The sequence below is a fragment of the Aulonocara sp. 'chitande type north' Nkhata Bay genome, linkage group LG17 (genome assembly GCF_057382095.1).
Source record: "Aulonocara sp. 'chitande type north' Nkhata Bay isolate Kocher_YH1m ecotype deep benthic linkage group LG17, A_spYH_male_GT1.1, whole genome shotgun sequence".
NCBI classification, from domain to species: domain Eukaryota; kingdom Metazoa; phylum Chordata; class Actinopteri; order Cichliformes; family Cichlidae; genus Aulonocara; species Aulonocara sp. 'chitande type north' Nkhata Bay.
Window position 1 is genome coordinate 32,554,334 of NC_141360.1, and position 14,789 is coordinate 32,569,122.

General features: G+C 38.9%; 1 long non-coding RNA gene across 1 annotated transcript in view; it reads right to left on the reverse strand.

Moving 5' to 3' along the window:
• Positions 1–1,065: 1,065 nt before the first annotated feature.
• Positions 1,066–14,789, reverse strand: part of LOC147310397 (uncharacterized) — a 60,420-nt gene continuing 46,696 nt past the window's right edge. Inside the window, exon 3 of the long non-coding RNA XR_015125802.1 lies at positions 1,066–6,432. This is a non-coding gene — a long non-coding RNA (uncharacterized LOC147310397). The remainder of the gene's footprint in view (positions 6,433–14,789) is intronic.

The window sequence follows — 14,789 nt, forward strand, 5'->3', positions numbered from 1 at the left end:
TATTTTGCCCCTGTACATAAAACTGTGGGATTCTAAAAACTTGTTCGATAATGTTGACACATCCTCAGTATCTATACTTTGCAGGACTCATCTGTGTCAATATTTGACAGACTTTCTGCTTTAATTACAGATTCCCTTTTGTGCACTCTCCCAAATTTCGGGGATTATCCAATTACTGCTTGCGTGCCGACAAACAAGGGGGCCTCTTTGCCTTTCACTAATTGGAATGAGGAGTGGTGCCAGTGCTCAAAGGGAAGGCCTATCACTGAGAATTATTGAATAGTGAAGGAGTAAAAGGGGTGGGGGTGGGGGGGGAAGAGAGAAGGATGTGTGGTCCGCCTTGGGCTGCTTGTGGATTTCCTCTGATTTCATCAGAAAAAAGATGGCTGAGGCGATTCCCCCAGACAACAGCCAGCTGGTGTGTGTAGGCGAGCTTTGCAGCCCAAAATCTCTGAGAAAAGAAAATGAAAGAATCACGCTGTGCCTCTGCAATTCATCCTCTGCATCAGAGTTACCCCTAAACAATCTTTCAGCTCGCCTGCTGTTAGACAACTTTGTGTGATAACATGGTGCAGCAAAAATGACATCTTTATTTTTTTTAAATGCGGTTGTGGTGTTATACATATATATGGCAATTTTGTGCCTTAAAGCAGCTTTAACATACTCTGTTAAACAACACAAGCAATTATGGCAGTAATATGCTGATTAAATGGCACTTACTGGCTCTTTATTGAGCATTTCCATACCTCATATCTATCATTAAACCAATTATTGAAGCATATGTACAGTTAAATGTGCTACTAATGTGCTCCTGATTACTACAGCTCATTGTTGGGCAATTGTGGACTTAAAGCAGTCTTGAGTCAAGCTTTTAGCGAATCCAGTAAGAAATTAGGAGTTAAATCATCCCATCTTAATAGAAAAGAGCTCTCCAGCAGCTTGACACACGAAGGATCTAATGCGTGTTTGTGTGTAGATTTGGGCTGAGATTGTGCACAATTTGCAAAACAACACAGAAAAACAAAAAGAGCACGACAGACAAATGAAACGAGAGATATGCGGCAGGTTGAACTGGCGTGATTCATAATTTATTGAGCAGCACTGAGGTTACAACAGGGAACAAATGAAGCACAGAACACAAAAGAGCATTATTTATTACAGGAAAATCAAAGTGTAGCCTGAGGGGGGTGTTGATAAAGTAGAACAACACTCGTACATAGCACCTACTGTACACAAACGCACTATATTATTGCAGCTGTCAGATGAAAACCCCATTATGCTGTTGTGGATGATTTTCATGTTTTTACCTGAAACTGGGGATTATGTGACCTTGTATAGGACATATGAAAGCGTTTGCATAATTTAAAGTAAAATGCACGGCTGTCACAATGAAAATTAGGCTGTGCCGTCTTATTTCTCTGATCATTTTGACATTTTTGGAAAGCTGGGGTCTGCACGGCAGCGCAGTCGTAACTGAGCATTGCAGGAAAAGACATACACACCCTTAGGCGAAACAAAGAATGGCAGCAATCTATTCAAACACAACTTCCCCTGCATGTGCCAGTGGTGTTTTAAATAATGCAGACTCTTTCCCATAGATGCCAGGATGGTTGATTCCCACCTTTACATTCCCATGGCCCCCCGCTGGTCTAGGATCAAATCCTCTCTCACCCCCCCAGTCTCCCCTCTACTATTCTCTCAAGCCTCCTCATGTCTCTCTAAAGTCAGAGAAAAAGCCAATGTAGGAGTGGGAACCTGAAAAATAAATTACACTGATAGAAACTTCCCAACCCACCCACTGAATATTAGATCACAACAACGTACAGTCTTAAATAAATCATTAAACCTCTGCAGACCTCCTCTATTACAATTTCATCTTGAATAATTATCGGCCCCTTTATTGGTGCTGGAGTAATGTCACACAGTTGCAAGCGTCTGCCAAAATCTTGTAATATCGTGGGATTAATAATTCATTATTTTTTGGGGTTCGCAGCAACAACCCATTTGGGTTTTATTCAGATTCTGTCCAGGGGGGAGACTGAATGAGAACAGCTCATTGCACAGCAAATACAAACAGAAGGTTGACATTTAAACCCAAGCCCCCACAGCACCCTACTGGACCCAGCAGCAGGATAATTTGAATTTCTTGCTTAATTGGTTGACACTGAGTTCAGCTCAGGCAGAAAGTTACCGCTGATAAATGCCATTATTAGCCATTTTGAGCTGGTGAAAATTTGGACCTAATTTGTGAGCAGACAAGGGGTTCACACTGAGCTGAGTCACTGTTTTCATGCTGGTGCTTAAGAGTTTAAAGGGGTTCGATTTAAAGAAATACACCCTCACAAAGAGAGGTGGGCTCTGATACAATGTATCAGAATGTGTTTGTTCGTGGTGAAAACTCCTTATCAAGTGCAGATCAAGTTTTCAACCATGCTACCTATGTCAAACTACAGATGGTGATGTCATTGAGTCCAGACTTGAGTTTCATTCATGGTTTATGGTTCTCAGATGGAGAATCCTAACATTGGGAGTCTTATTACTTCTCCTCCGGTGCCGTAAATTACTTAACTTTTATGGTTTTTCGAAATATGCTTCAACTTCTACATGATGGATGGGAATTTTGGTGTAGACGTTTGAGACCCCCTCGAGCTGAACTGTAATTACTTTGGTGATCCTCTGATTTCTCATTTAGCTCCATTACTTAGTCAAGAGCAAACTTTTTTTTAAAAAATACTTTGGCTCTTGAGCTTCAAAACGAATGACATTCTCATCTCAGTACCATTTACCTGTTAATTACCAAATGTCAGGACGAGCTAAAATAAAGATGAACCAACTAAGAAAATGTTTTTTTTTTAATTAAAGGGAACTGGATTTATTAAAAACAAAAGAAACATACAAAAAAAAAAGAGAAATTGTTTTACCCGTAATTGCCAATAATTTTAAAAGAGACAACTGCTATAAATTCTAAAATCTCAGTCTGTCACAACCTTCTGCAGATAGTTGTGACTAAGGGTTTGGGTTAACTTTTACACAAGCGGAAAATCCTTCTAAGGACATATAAAAGGATTTAAAACATCAGTCCAAAGAGGAAAGATAATAGCAAGTTATTTTCAAACCTTATGGCCTTGTTTCATTAGATCATATTATTTTTAAAAATGTGTTTTACTTGAGTTTTAAAGTAACCTATGAATCTATAGTCAAAAGTTCTTTATTAATCTAAGAAGAAGAAAACAAATGTAGAAAAATGTGTTTGATTGTGGAAGGATTATGTAGAATGAATCAAAAGTATTTTCATTTAACTCAAGTTTAACCTAGAGGATTAAATAATATAAAACTTTAAAAGTTAGGAATATTACATTTATTATATTTACTATAATCCCATCTATTTTAATTATATATAAGGCACCTTCATGACTGATGAGGGAGTTACAGCCCACACAGATGCAGTTTTAATTAGTACAGTAATAATATAATTGAACTTTTTTTTGCTTTGTTAGGTTCGGTTTTGGGTATTGACTTTTTGTGTATTTAAAGGTTATTTCACTTACGTCAATAAAAATCACTATAACAACTTTAAATGTTCTTTGCCAAAGTACAACTTCACAGCCTCACAGTTTTACTTGGATGGCAATAAACTATTTTAAACTGAAGCCTTTTTCAATTAGAAGTTAAATTAATTTACGTGTATATAGTGCCAACTCACACCTTCCTCTCATGGCACTTTATACCATTAAGTAAAATGCAAATCATGTTAGACCTGATGTAAAACGTATTTAGATACAGCAGCCTGTAACAGCTTTTCGTGTACAGCATTTATTTGCATTCAAAGGAGAAAACAGACTACATCACGTACGTTACCAAAGAATATTGATGACCTACCTCTGCACATTGTTTCACTTATTTTTCCATCCTCATCTCTATTTCGAGAACTCGGCACAATGACCCCAGGGCATAGGAATGCAGGAATGAGTTTGAAATTCAGGGCACATGCCAGCATGCAGGTGGGAAAAGTAGGTCTGTTCACAACCAAAGATTGACTCGTCAGCCCTTACTTGCTGAGCGTTCTGCTTAATTGTTTGCAATTAGCTGTTTAATTTTCGATTTTCCCCCCACTAAAACTTTTATCCAGAGTGGTAAACACTCTCGGCAGGGATCATCCTTGTTCTATTTATAATGTGTGTGTACATTCTTGATAATAGGCAGGACATTGATGTGAACATGGCAGCTGTCATATCCACAGGAAGCTCGCTGCATGTGTTGGCCAGCGTGTTGAGCACTCGCCGCGTGTTTAGTGGCTTCTACTCCTACATGAACCCATCTACCATCACGTAGGAATAAAAAGCCATAAGACACAACAGCAATCTCACAGGAGGAAGGAGAAAGAAGGAAGGAAGGAGGGAAGCGTATTAAAAAGGAACTTCACGTAGCCAAAAAAGGAGATAGGTTGTTCTCTCAGCTGGAAAGACGAGGAAAAGGAGGAAAAGTGATTTACAAGTGGGTAAAACACAGGGAGGGTGGGCGAGGAGAAAGTTAATTTTGCAAAGGGATGATACAAGGAAAGCAACAAGGAGTCATTTAGAAGGCAGAGGTAATCCACAGTTGATAGGTATTCAGAAGGCCATGCTCTCTGTTTGTCTTTCTTTCTGTTTGATTATGTGCTTCTGTGTGCAGCAGATGACTATGTACTGCAGGCATTACTAGATTCAGAAATTCCTCTGTGTGTAAACTATATTTGATATGCTGGAAGCTGCTCTGATGAACCTAACCAAACTCCATCTGCTCTGCTTCCAAATGCACACATTTTTCTCCAGGCAGCCGCACATGGTTTAATGTGTATTTCAAATGAAAGCCTGTGTTTCTTTAGACGTTTCACAAATAGATATCTGCTTTTTAAAACTAGACATGCTCCTATTAATATCCACTTCACAGTCTCTGTTCGCAGCCCTCTTGCAGTAGAAAACCACTCTCCCTTGGTTGCAAAAGGGGTTACAGTACGAGTGTATGCATGCACAAGTCAGGCAGATAAATATGTATGACTCCACGGCGGTGGGTTTCCTGCTTTGTATGCTAATGATCTTATTCAAGTTTAATAATGCAACGTAGGTGCACTGAGGGTAGGGTGGTGGAGGAGGGCTGACGAACTGAGGAAGGACCTCGTGGATGATCCGCGAGGAGCGAGAAAACTGATTAAATTTTTTCTTAATAATCCGTAGAAAGACTTTGCTTTCTATGGAAACCACAAAGACTGCATTTGATAATCGAGACTACAATGTATGTGATTTGACATTTTTTTTAATGGCCAGTAATGGTGCTGTTCAAATTAGTGAAAAAAATTCAATTGATTGCAAGGATTCATATGCAGGCTTCTATATGCTGGTTAGATGTTTTGCAACCAAAGGAATCAAAGTGTAAGTGAATTATCTATAGACTGTATATAAAAGATGGATGTGACTACTGTGACACTGCTTGTTTTTATATGAAATCCCATTTGGAAATATTGAGGCGAGTATTTTGTTCGTCAGGGCAGCGATAGCTAAGTAGGTAGAGCGGTGGCCCCATGATCAGAAGGTAAGGGGTTCTAATCCACTGAACGGCTACCTTGAGGTGCCCCTGAGCAAGGTACCGTCCCTACACACTGCTCCCCGGTTGCTAGATTGGTGGCTGCTCACTGCTTCACTGAGTGGGTTAAATGCAGAGATGAATTTCCCCACGGGGATCAATAAAGTATACATTCTTATTATCTTGGCTTTTTGAAACCAAAAGTTGAACTTAAAAACTTACCTTGCTTAATTTGATGTCTGTTTCACTTTGAACCACAATTTACAATGTGAACATCATGATGAATGAAATAAGGGTTGAAGTTGGGGTTAAGCCACCAGGAAAACATTTACTGAGGTCATAGAGCTAGTGACAAGTAGGCTCATTTGTCTATGAGTTTTTTATCTTCTTATACAGTCTTTGACTAAAAGAGTGTTATCCAGGGAATTCAAGCTAAAATCTATTATTTATTTAATGTATTGAAGGTGAACTGACTGCCTTTCTTTTGTTCTAATTTATATTTTTACTTCATTTCATTTCATGTTATTCCCTTATCATTTAAAATATGGTGTTTCATCAAATTACCCCACTTTCTCATGCCAACCAGCAAAAACACTAAAATGCATCACTCACGTAACATGAAGTTGTTAATAGTTTCATAGGTATATTACAGGTTTATGTGGTTAATATTCTTTTATCTTCAATCGCAGTCTTGCAGCAGATGACAGCGATGGAAAAGATTTTCATTAGCAAAACAAAGGGAAGTATGACGAGCGTCTGTGTTGGTGTACGTGTGTGGAACCATATGTGATTCCCTGCGTCTTTCATCTACACTCAGATGAAGGTAGACGTCAGTGCTCATTCGCAGGTCTCTGCATGAAATCCTGAAGGACCCTGGCACAGAAACAGAAGAGAAAGAAGAAGAGTGGAGATGAGAGGTGCGCTCAAACAAGAACTCATCCTGAACAGTGAAATCCTTATTAATGCACTGCAGCTGTTTGGTCTTTTAATAAGTCAATTGTAAGGCTTTAATTATTAAATTAGAGATCATTATGAGTAGCTGCAATGAAAAATGTGCACCCTAGAAGAAGTTTTATGAGTTGTGCGTGTGTGCTTTCAGCTGCCAGTCTGAAAAAGCTGTAAATCTTTAAAAAGTGCTTCTCCCTGAGAAAGAGCTAAAACTGTGATTTTACAGACCCACCGACACAAACAGGCATTAACCACAAACCAATTATGCCAAGTAGGAACCTCTTGGTGATGACTTGTGCAGTTTACAGTGCCTAATGAAAAGTTAATAGCAAGCACACACACGTCGACGTTTCTGCACCTGCTAACACCTCCACTGAAGTAAAAAGTGGGAGATTTCAACAAGGCATAAAGCGTATCGATAAAACTTTATGTTTTGCTCAAAAGTTTCGAGCGCCTACATGTTTTGTTCATACATGTCTGCGAGGACTGACCATCCCGACGGCCAAAAATAAACGGCTTACTTTTAATTTATCATCTAAAAGGCGAGGAGAATTGTTTAGGATAACTCTTCACACAATGAGCTGTGACATCTTCATTGAAAAATGATTGATTGGTCTGCCAGGGAGAGGAGCTGTTTGAGAGACAGATCAGTCAAACAGTCAAGCTGTAAAAGCCCAATAATATGATGAATGGTCTATTTACCCAACAGATGAGGGGAGACTTGCATAAAGATTAAACGTGTGGTTTTTGAACGTGTCCTGGTCACAGAATAGATAAAAATTTGAATAATATGTCTGTGTTCTCTGTCAGGGAGCAAGTTGGAAATAAATTTAAGTTGCGAGTGATTTTCAGCTTTGAATAATGCAGCTTGGCTCATTCATCACTTCGGATTGTCTTGCAGCAAGAGAAAAATGGATTTATCGATTATGATGCATGCATTTCACACCTGTGTGGATTTCCACCTGCGCAAATCCCACAAACTCGATCCGCTGAGGATCTGAAAGTTGACGGAAAAAGTGTGGTTCTCTCTGATTAATTTCCCCTTCCTATTTCCCCGTGCGCAAAGAAAGTTTCAGCCACATTATCATTACGGCATAACCATTATTAGTCGTAACATTATTCTCCTTCGCCGGAGGCCATTGCATCTATATGCTCGTGTATCATAAATGGACCATTTAACATGCACAAACTGTATCTAAAGTCGAGCCACTAATCACTTAACTAAACAATGTCTCTGAGGATCGGGAGCAAGTGTTGATAGAGTGACCCAATTTTTTTTATACGTGGCATTTATAATTGATGTGCAATAGATGTAGCAGCCTCAGATCTGATAAGGGCTTGGCTCTGATGGATCTCCAGATAGGCTTTCGTGGGGGGAACAGATGTAGAGTCGTGCATCAGAGAGGGATGAGGGTTGCCTGTGATCGTTTCCACCCTGCAGCGAACAAAATAGCCCTCATATATCCCTGTAATCTACATTAGCGCCAGAGCACAAGCCAGGAGACAGCACAGAGGGGGATGAGTAATGGGGCTACCGCTGATTTGGCAGGGCTATATTACACCTCAAAACTGAGGCATGCCCAACTGGCAAGAATATGAAATGAGGATGTCATAAATGAACACCATCCCTCCATTGATTGATATTCTTCAATCCGTATTGTATGCTTTTAGTAGGCAACAGGCAGGTATTGACTTTTTTTGGTGAAATCTACAAGACTTTGAGTGTTTTTATTTTATTTTACTGCCTTATTTCTATTGATTGACATGTTTCATCACGTATTCTGTTTCTGTCCAGAAACCAGTAGGTTGTGAGATGACTAATGACCTCACAATGCTTTGGCAACTTCTGCCGGTATGAAAATTGCAAAACTTGAGCCACAAGTAACTCTCTAACTGGCGAGGGTATGAGCACGAGCCCAGAGCCAGAGGAAGAAATGAATGTTCCTGTCCAGCAGCCACAGTGGAGTGTACATGGTGAAAAAAAAAATCATCCAAAATAGTGTATTGCACTCCACACCCAGAGGGGGAAGGCAATTAGTTACATCTACTTTGTGTCTCTCATTTTACTGCTTATTCTGAAGCAGCCTTTAGAGAAGAGAATTAAGCAGTGAAGTTATTTCCAACTGAATATTTTTAATCATGGGAGTAAATTTTGCAAGACAAGAAAGCCTAGCTGTAACCCAAATAGCAGAAATCTTTTCATCGCATCTCAAACAGAGCTAAAACCTAACAAGTGAGGATATAAAATGAGAGCATAACAAACACCATCCCCAACACGGCGCCTGGCATTAAAGCCTTGTAATGGCTTGTAACAGGATATGCTCACTTGGTATCTGAAATTAAAGCGTAGATATTACATCCCTTGAGGCCAATCAAGTAATTCTGTGTATATTCTGCTGGGAAGCTAATGCACTACGAACTGTTTGTTTGTGGGCTCAGTCTTAGTTGGTTCTCTGCGAATGAATTTAGTTTAATTTCCTCTTATAATTTATGCTTTCTTGCATTGATAAAGTCTGGTGCATTCCTTTTTCTATTTACAATTAAAATATCTCATAAGCAAAACACACAGCTCAAGGAAAAGAGCTCAGCATCTACAGTCTGCTAATGTTGTTATTTTTGCTTCACTTTGAACAGAAATTTGATTAGCAGGAGGAGACAGATAGCGCGCCGCAACATGACAAATGATGCGAAAACTTTACTTCTTCATCAGATAAAGCCGAATCATTTAATCAACACTGGTGCAGGGAAACATCAGCATATGGTGGTATTAAATTTACATCTTGGTTGATGTGTGGTGCAGCCGCCACACATCAACCCATCAGCCTCTACAGGATATGCACGCAAGCTTCTGCTGCGTGGCTTTTCATTATGCGAACGACAAAGCAGCAGCAAAAAAAAAAAAAAACTCCAAAAAAATGGAATCTGTGAAAAGATGAGAATAAGACGAAAAATGCAAGCAATAAAAGCTAAAGTTGTCCCTGAGATAATGAGCGATTGTGTTCGTTTAATCCTTTCTTGCGCCTTTTATATTTTGTGACGACGACTTTCATTAGAGAGCTTGCTTTCACAACAGTCGAGCCTTTTTCGGCTTTATATAAACCAACTAAAGGTCCAGATCAGGTCATTAGGAGAGCGGGACTTTCATTAGATTATCGTTAAAGTGTGCATGTGTGAAATTCCCTCGTTAGTGACCTTTATACTACAGCTAATAGCCTCTAAGTTTCTGCTGGAGCTGTTTTTTTCCACTGCAGGGGCATTAGAAGATTGCTTTTTCCATTTCACATACGATAAAAAGTGCTTGTGGAAGCATTTTGGAAGCGAGCAGAAGATTAGCTTTTTGCTCCCTGCAACATCCGGCTGACCTGAGAAGTTGAAAGGTGTTGGTGTTTTCTGTTGATATGTGTTGCACTGCTTTGGAGGATGCCGATTAATGAGAGTATATAGGAAAAAATGAAATGAATAAAGACCCCCAGGATAAAAGATAAGGTTAGAATGCAGTGTGTTGTGCTTTTATTACTCAAAAATAAAACGTAGCGCGGACACTAAGCTTCAGGGAAAAGTCGACTAATCTGATTTTCACCAATTTATTCCGGCTATAAGAACATGCTAATATTTTAGGCTATTAGTGTAATTGTTTTAACTTTGGTTTGATACATCAAAATGCTATACTAAGCACAAGCTTTTGAGATAGCTGTTACATTGTAGCATTGGTAAAATGCTTTTGTCAAAGCCGAGGCAGGATTCACCTGGGTCCTATCTTAAAGGATGACCTGGCACATCAGTGTGTGAAGGGGGTAAAAAATAACACTGCTTAACCAAACAGATACTTCTAAAACTTCAATATATTGGGGAAGACGTGCAGAATATTTTGTAAAATTTTATGGTAAGTAAACTTTAGATCTGTCTTAAAGCATGACCAACTAATGAGCTCAGCCATATTTAGCCCGGAAGATTTAATGAATAAGCTCATTTTTCTTAATCAGCATCACAGCATTTGATTTTTTGTTCTCCATATTTCTCTGTTTGGTTTTTGGAATTTTTGTATTATTTAGTTTTTAGTATTTCTGCTATGTTGCTTAGTTGTTTAAACATTTTATGTAATTTAATAGGTTTTTATAGCTGGAAGCCCTTCGAACCTCTATATGTGATATTTGGCTGTACAAATAAACTGAACTGAATGAATTTTGAAAGGAGAAAATTTCTATTCTGGTCAACAGTAAGCTCCTGGCAACCAATTGTTTAGTCCTTTTCACAGACAGAAAATAGAAAACCCTGCAGAAAACATTTAAAACTGAGTCAATTTTAAATAGGAAAAGTTAAACAGTGGTTAAAAAAATATTTCCCATGCAACCGCTAATCAAATGTTGCTGAGTTCTGCAGCACTTTGTACCGTGCACAATGTTGCAAACACACTGACATTAGTTTGCAGAGTTTGGCTAACTTTAGCAGTGCTAGCAGCAGTAGCCGTTTCCATGTCCTGGTGAACTATGGTTACTCCTGGCCTCTGTCTCTTGGTTCTTGCCATTTTACTCTGACAAAGCCGGAATACAGCTGCTCCTTTTTTACCCCCTTCTTCTTTTTTTATACTAATGCACTGGAAAAACAGCAGTGGCTAGCATGGCTGTCATCTGTTTCCTTTCCACCTATTCATAAATGGTGGGAGACCCATTTTTCAGGGCTACACCCTGGGCAGCAGCATTGCATCATTTGTGAACAGAAAGAAGTCATTGTGCATTATTAAAATAAGAGTAATATGTTCAACCAACTAGTGTTTCTGATGCTAACTGCTTGAGAATTTTTTGTGGTGTGGTAGCTTTAGTTTAAAATCCATTAATGTGCATGCACCCCAGGTAGCAGGCTTCAAGTGGAATTCAAGGAGGTGTAACAGTAAGGACTGCTCCGGCATCGTTTCTCCATATTTGCAAGTATAATCAATGCTTAACATTTAAAGTGACAGTGACACTCATCAGTGCACAGCCATTCTAAAAAAAAAAATAAATCTGAATCTTATTCTAAAAGTAATTTGTTAATGACAAGTTATTAAGACGTGATGAATGATCTTCTGATGCCAAGAAAATTTGTTAGATTTGTTAACGTTGACACTACAATCCAGTGCCTACCCCAAAACGTTGTGGGATTGGCTCACAAAACCCTGCAATACATATCTTATGCACAAATGGGTTCATTTGAACTTTGATTTGGTCTACTTCTACTTCTTATTTATTTATTGTCTACTACATGCTATGTTCTCTAATCCTTTTAATAGCTAATTATTATGTTTAATGACCACATTCAATCTTTTTTAGCGAACATTTTCCAATGGTTATGATTTCATTTTAAAATTTTAGCTGCTAGAAATACTTTTAGCTAACTTTAACTGTTCATTAGTAACTTAGTAAGCTATTTTAAAAGCATGTTTAGCTAACAGTTTCATTAGTTTACTGTTAACTTACAAAATCAAAAGTTAAATGTATTCTTTTACAATTTTTCATACTATCAGTTAACTGTGAACTATTCCTCATACTCTTGAGCTATTTTAATGTTTTTTTAAAAAAAACTTTCTTATTATTAATTTCTTTTTAAATTATTTATTTTGACCGCTCATTATGCATCATTTTAACTTAATGGTTAACTTTTCTTCTCAAAAATGCACAGCTCTACTAAAGTCTTGAGTTAAATTATAAGATTAGTCAAGCTAATTTTTCTATGTACACCCTAGGTGTTGCAAAATTACCCCCCAGTCTACACCAGTGATTGGAAATCACCACTGTAGTCTACCTCACATCCGTCAGTGCTGCATTACATGGAGCCACACGTGTTTAAACTCTGTTTAGCTCACTTTAAAAAATACATTTGTGCAGTTTTTTTTGCAAATCATGCACACACAGTATACTGTATACTTGATGTTTATGTGGAGCGACTAAATGAAGAAATTATTAATAGCCTAAAAATCAAAACCGTCCTCCCAAATATGCAACAAATCACCCTTATCTACTCTGTCGCTCCTCTTTCTTTCTCTGCTCCCTCCCCGTCTTCATTACTCACTGAAGGTTTTCTCCCTCCCGTTGACTCTGAAGTGAGAACATTTTCATGAAGGCAATAAAACGCTCATCAGCAAAGGCCTGAAATGATTTTTTAATATGACGACATTTTAATGAGGACTGAAGGAGATGGCTGGTTTGGCTGATGGCAGCACCTCTTTATCAATGAGTGGCAGGGAAGAACTAATGGCACTAAAACAGGCAAGCTGCCTCGCCTCCCTCTCTCTCTCTCTCTCTCTCTTTGTGTCTTTATGTCTCTCTCTCACACACAACACATACTTTATATTCTTTATTTGCAGGAGCTAAATTAAATTTCAAGCAGTAGAAAGATACGAAACCATTTTTTCCTCCAGCAGGATAGTTATTACTTTCCCGGGGATGCTGTATAAAACCATATTTGACCTTTTTTAGACAGTTACACACAGACTCTCCACTCTCCATCTCACTTTTCGCCCAAGTAAGTGTTTACGTGTTAGGCCATTGATTGAAACTTAATCTGAGGACTGCACAGTTTAGCTGCTTGAGAAAACCTGTCAGATGTGAGCGCCGAGATTGATTGTGCTGACAAAAGGTCGTGTTATTGGACTGGAGAGGTTATGATGAAATTACAGATACAGCCCCAGACAGGGTTCAGCATTTGAAGTCCACATCTATCAGCTGAAGGAAAAAAAAAATGCTGTCTGTACAGTCTCACATGCACTGAGATTCAGAGTTTATAAAACTGCTTTCATGCTTTCATGTTCAATGGAAATTACACAGCCTTTGTAAAAATGACCCAAACCTCAACACCACAATACCGCTGAGACGTGTTGTAAATTAATGTCACAAAAGGTGGAACCACATATATCACTGCCAAGATGTGCTAAATTACTGTCAGAATGCATTTTGAGTATGACTTTTACTTGAAGCCTTAAACCTAATAAGTTGTCGCGCGAGGATAGAAGTCGGTGCTTTGAAACTATAGTAAAGCTATGATAAGCAGCAAATTAATGTCAGAACAGTGTCACTCACAAAGATGCTTTGCTCATTACATGCTGCTTTATAACAGTATGCGATGTAAAGTGCTTACCAGCGTACATTACACCACTACACCACTTCATATTTCTTTAATGAGACTTCCACTTTATGATCTTACTCCAGCTAGTGGCCAGACTTGGCTGACTTTACCATCCAAGGTCAGGACGAGAGCGCTTTGTGGAGGAGAGCCCCCTGCCCACCAGACGCTAAACAAAACCGCTTTCCCTGCCTCCTTCCTCTTATGCCACACAAGGTCGTCTCATGCTGGCTACGCCTCCGCAATTAGCATGCAGCCTGTGGCGTGGCCTGTCTGGTGGCGAACACGCAAGCATGGCGCTCTGCTCTCCTAATGAGATGCCAGTCAGTGAGGGTGCCTGCGGGACTGTGAAAGTAAAATACTTATATGTGTAAAAAGAATAAAAAAAAAAAAAAGTTAGAAAACCCTCCTGGGGTGTTAGTGCACCATCTCGTGGGTGGTAGAGGAGGCACAGTGGCCTGGACAGGCAAGTAATTTTACATAACACATATTATTTAGTGGAGGCTGCGCCTTAAATTGCAGAACTCTATTCATGAAGGCAATTGTAGTCACCTTGGGTAACTCCCAAAAAAGGTTTTGTTGTACCAACCTTTGCGTTGCTAAAGCTTTTGTAACACAGGATTATTGGAGGAGTAAACCAGTTTCAGGTACAAATGCCAAACTGAAGTCCCACTAAATACTTTTCTTTATGTGAAATCTTAACAATAACAAAGCCTGATCTCTTGATTTATATATTATATATCAAGATACAGGTTTGAGCTTTGGCATTGACAATCAGACAATAAGATTTATACACAATCCAAAACTAAAGTGATTCAGTTTCACTAAATCTGTAAATATAGACCAGAGTCAAACACACCCTGGTCTACAGCCAATTTCCCCCTTTTATAACAGGTTCTTCCACTCACCAGTTTAAATTTTAGTGAGACAAGAAGTCATGGATATTTAGGAGCAGAGATGCGTTTGACTGCCAGCTGCCAGCTATACCGAGTCACTACTGAACTGGACCTCTCAGCCACAATTGTGATGTTGGTGCTTTCTGGTTCACTTTTAATACAATTATCTGACAGTTAACCTCAGTTGCGATTATCTCTGCAACTATCTAGTACTGCTGTTTTATTTATGTGCTATGTGTCACTAATTTCCAGATGTGTTCATCTATGCATTCATGTCTTCATCTCTTCTGA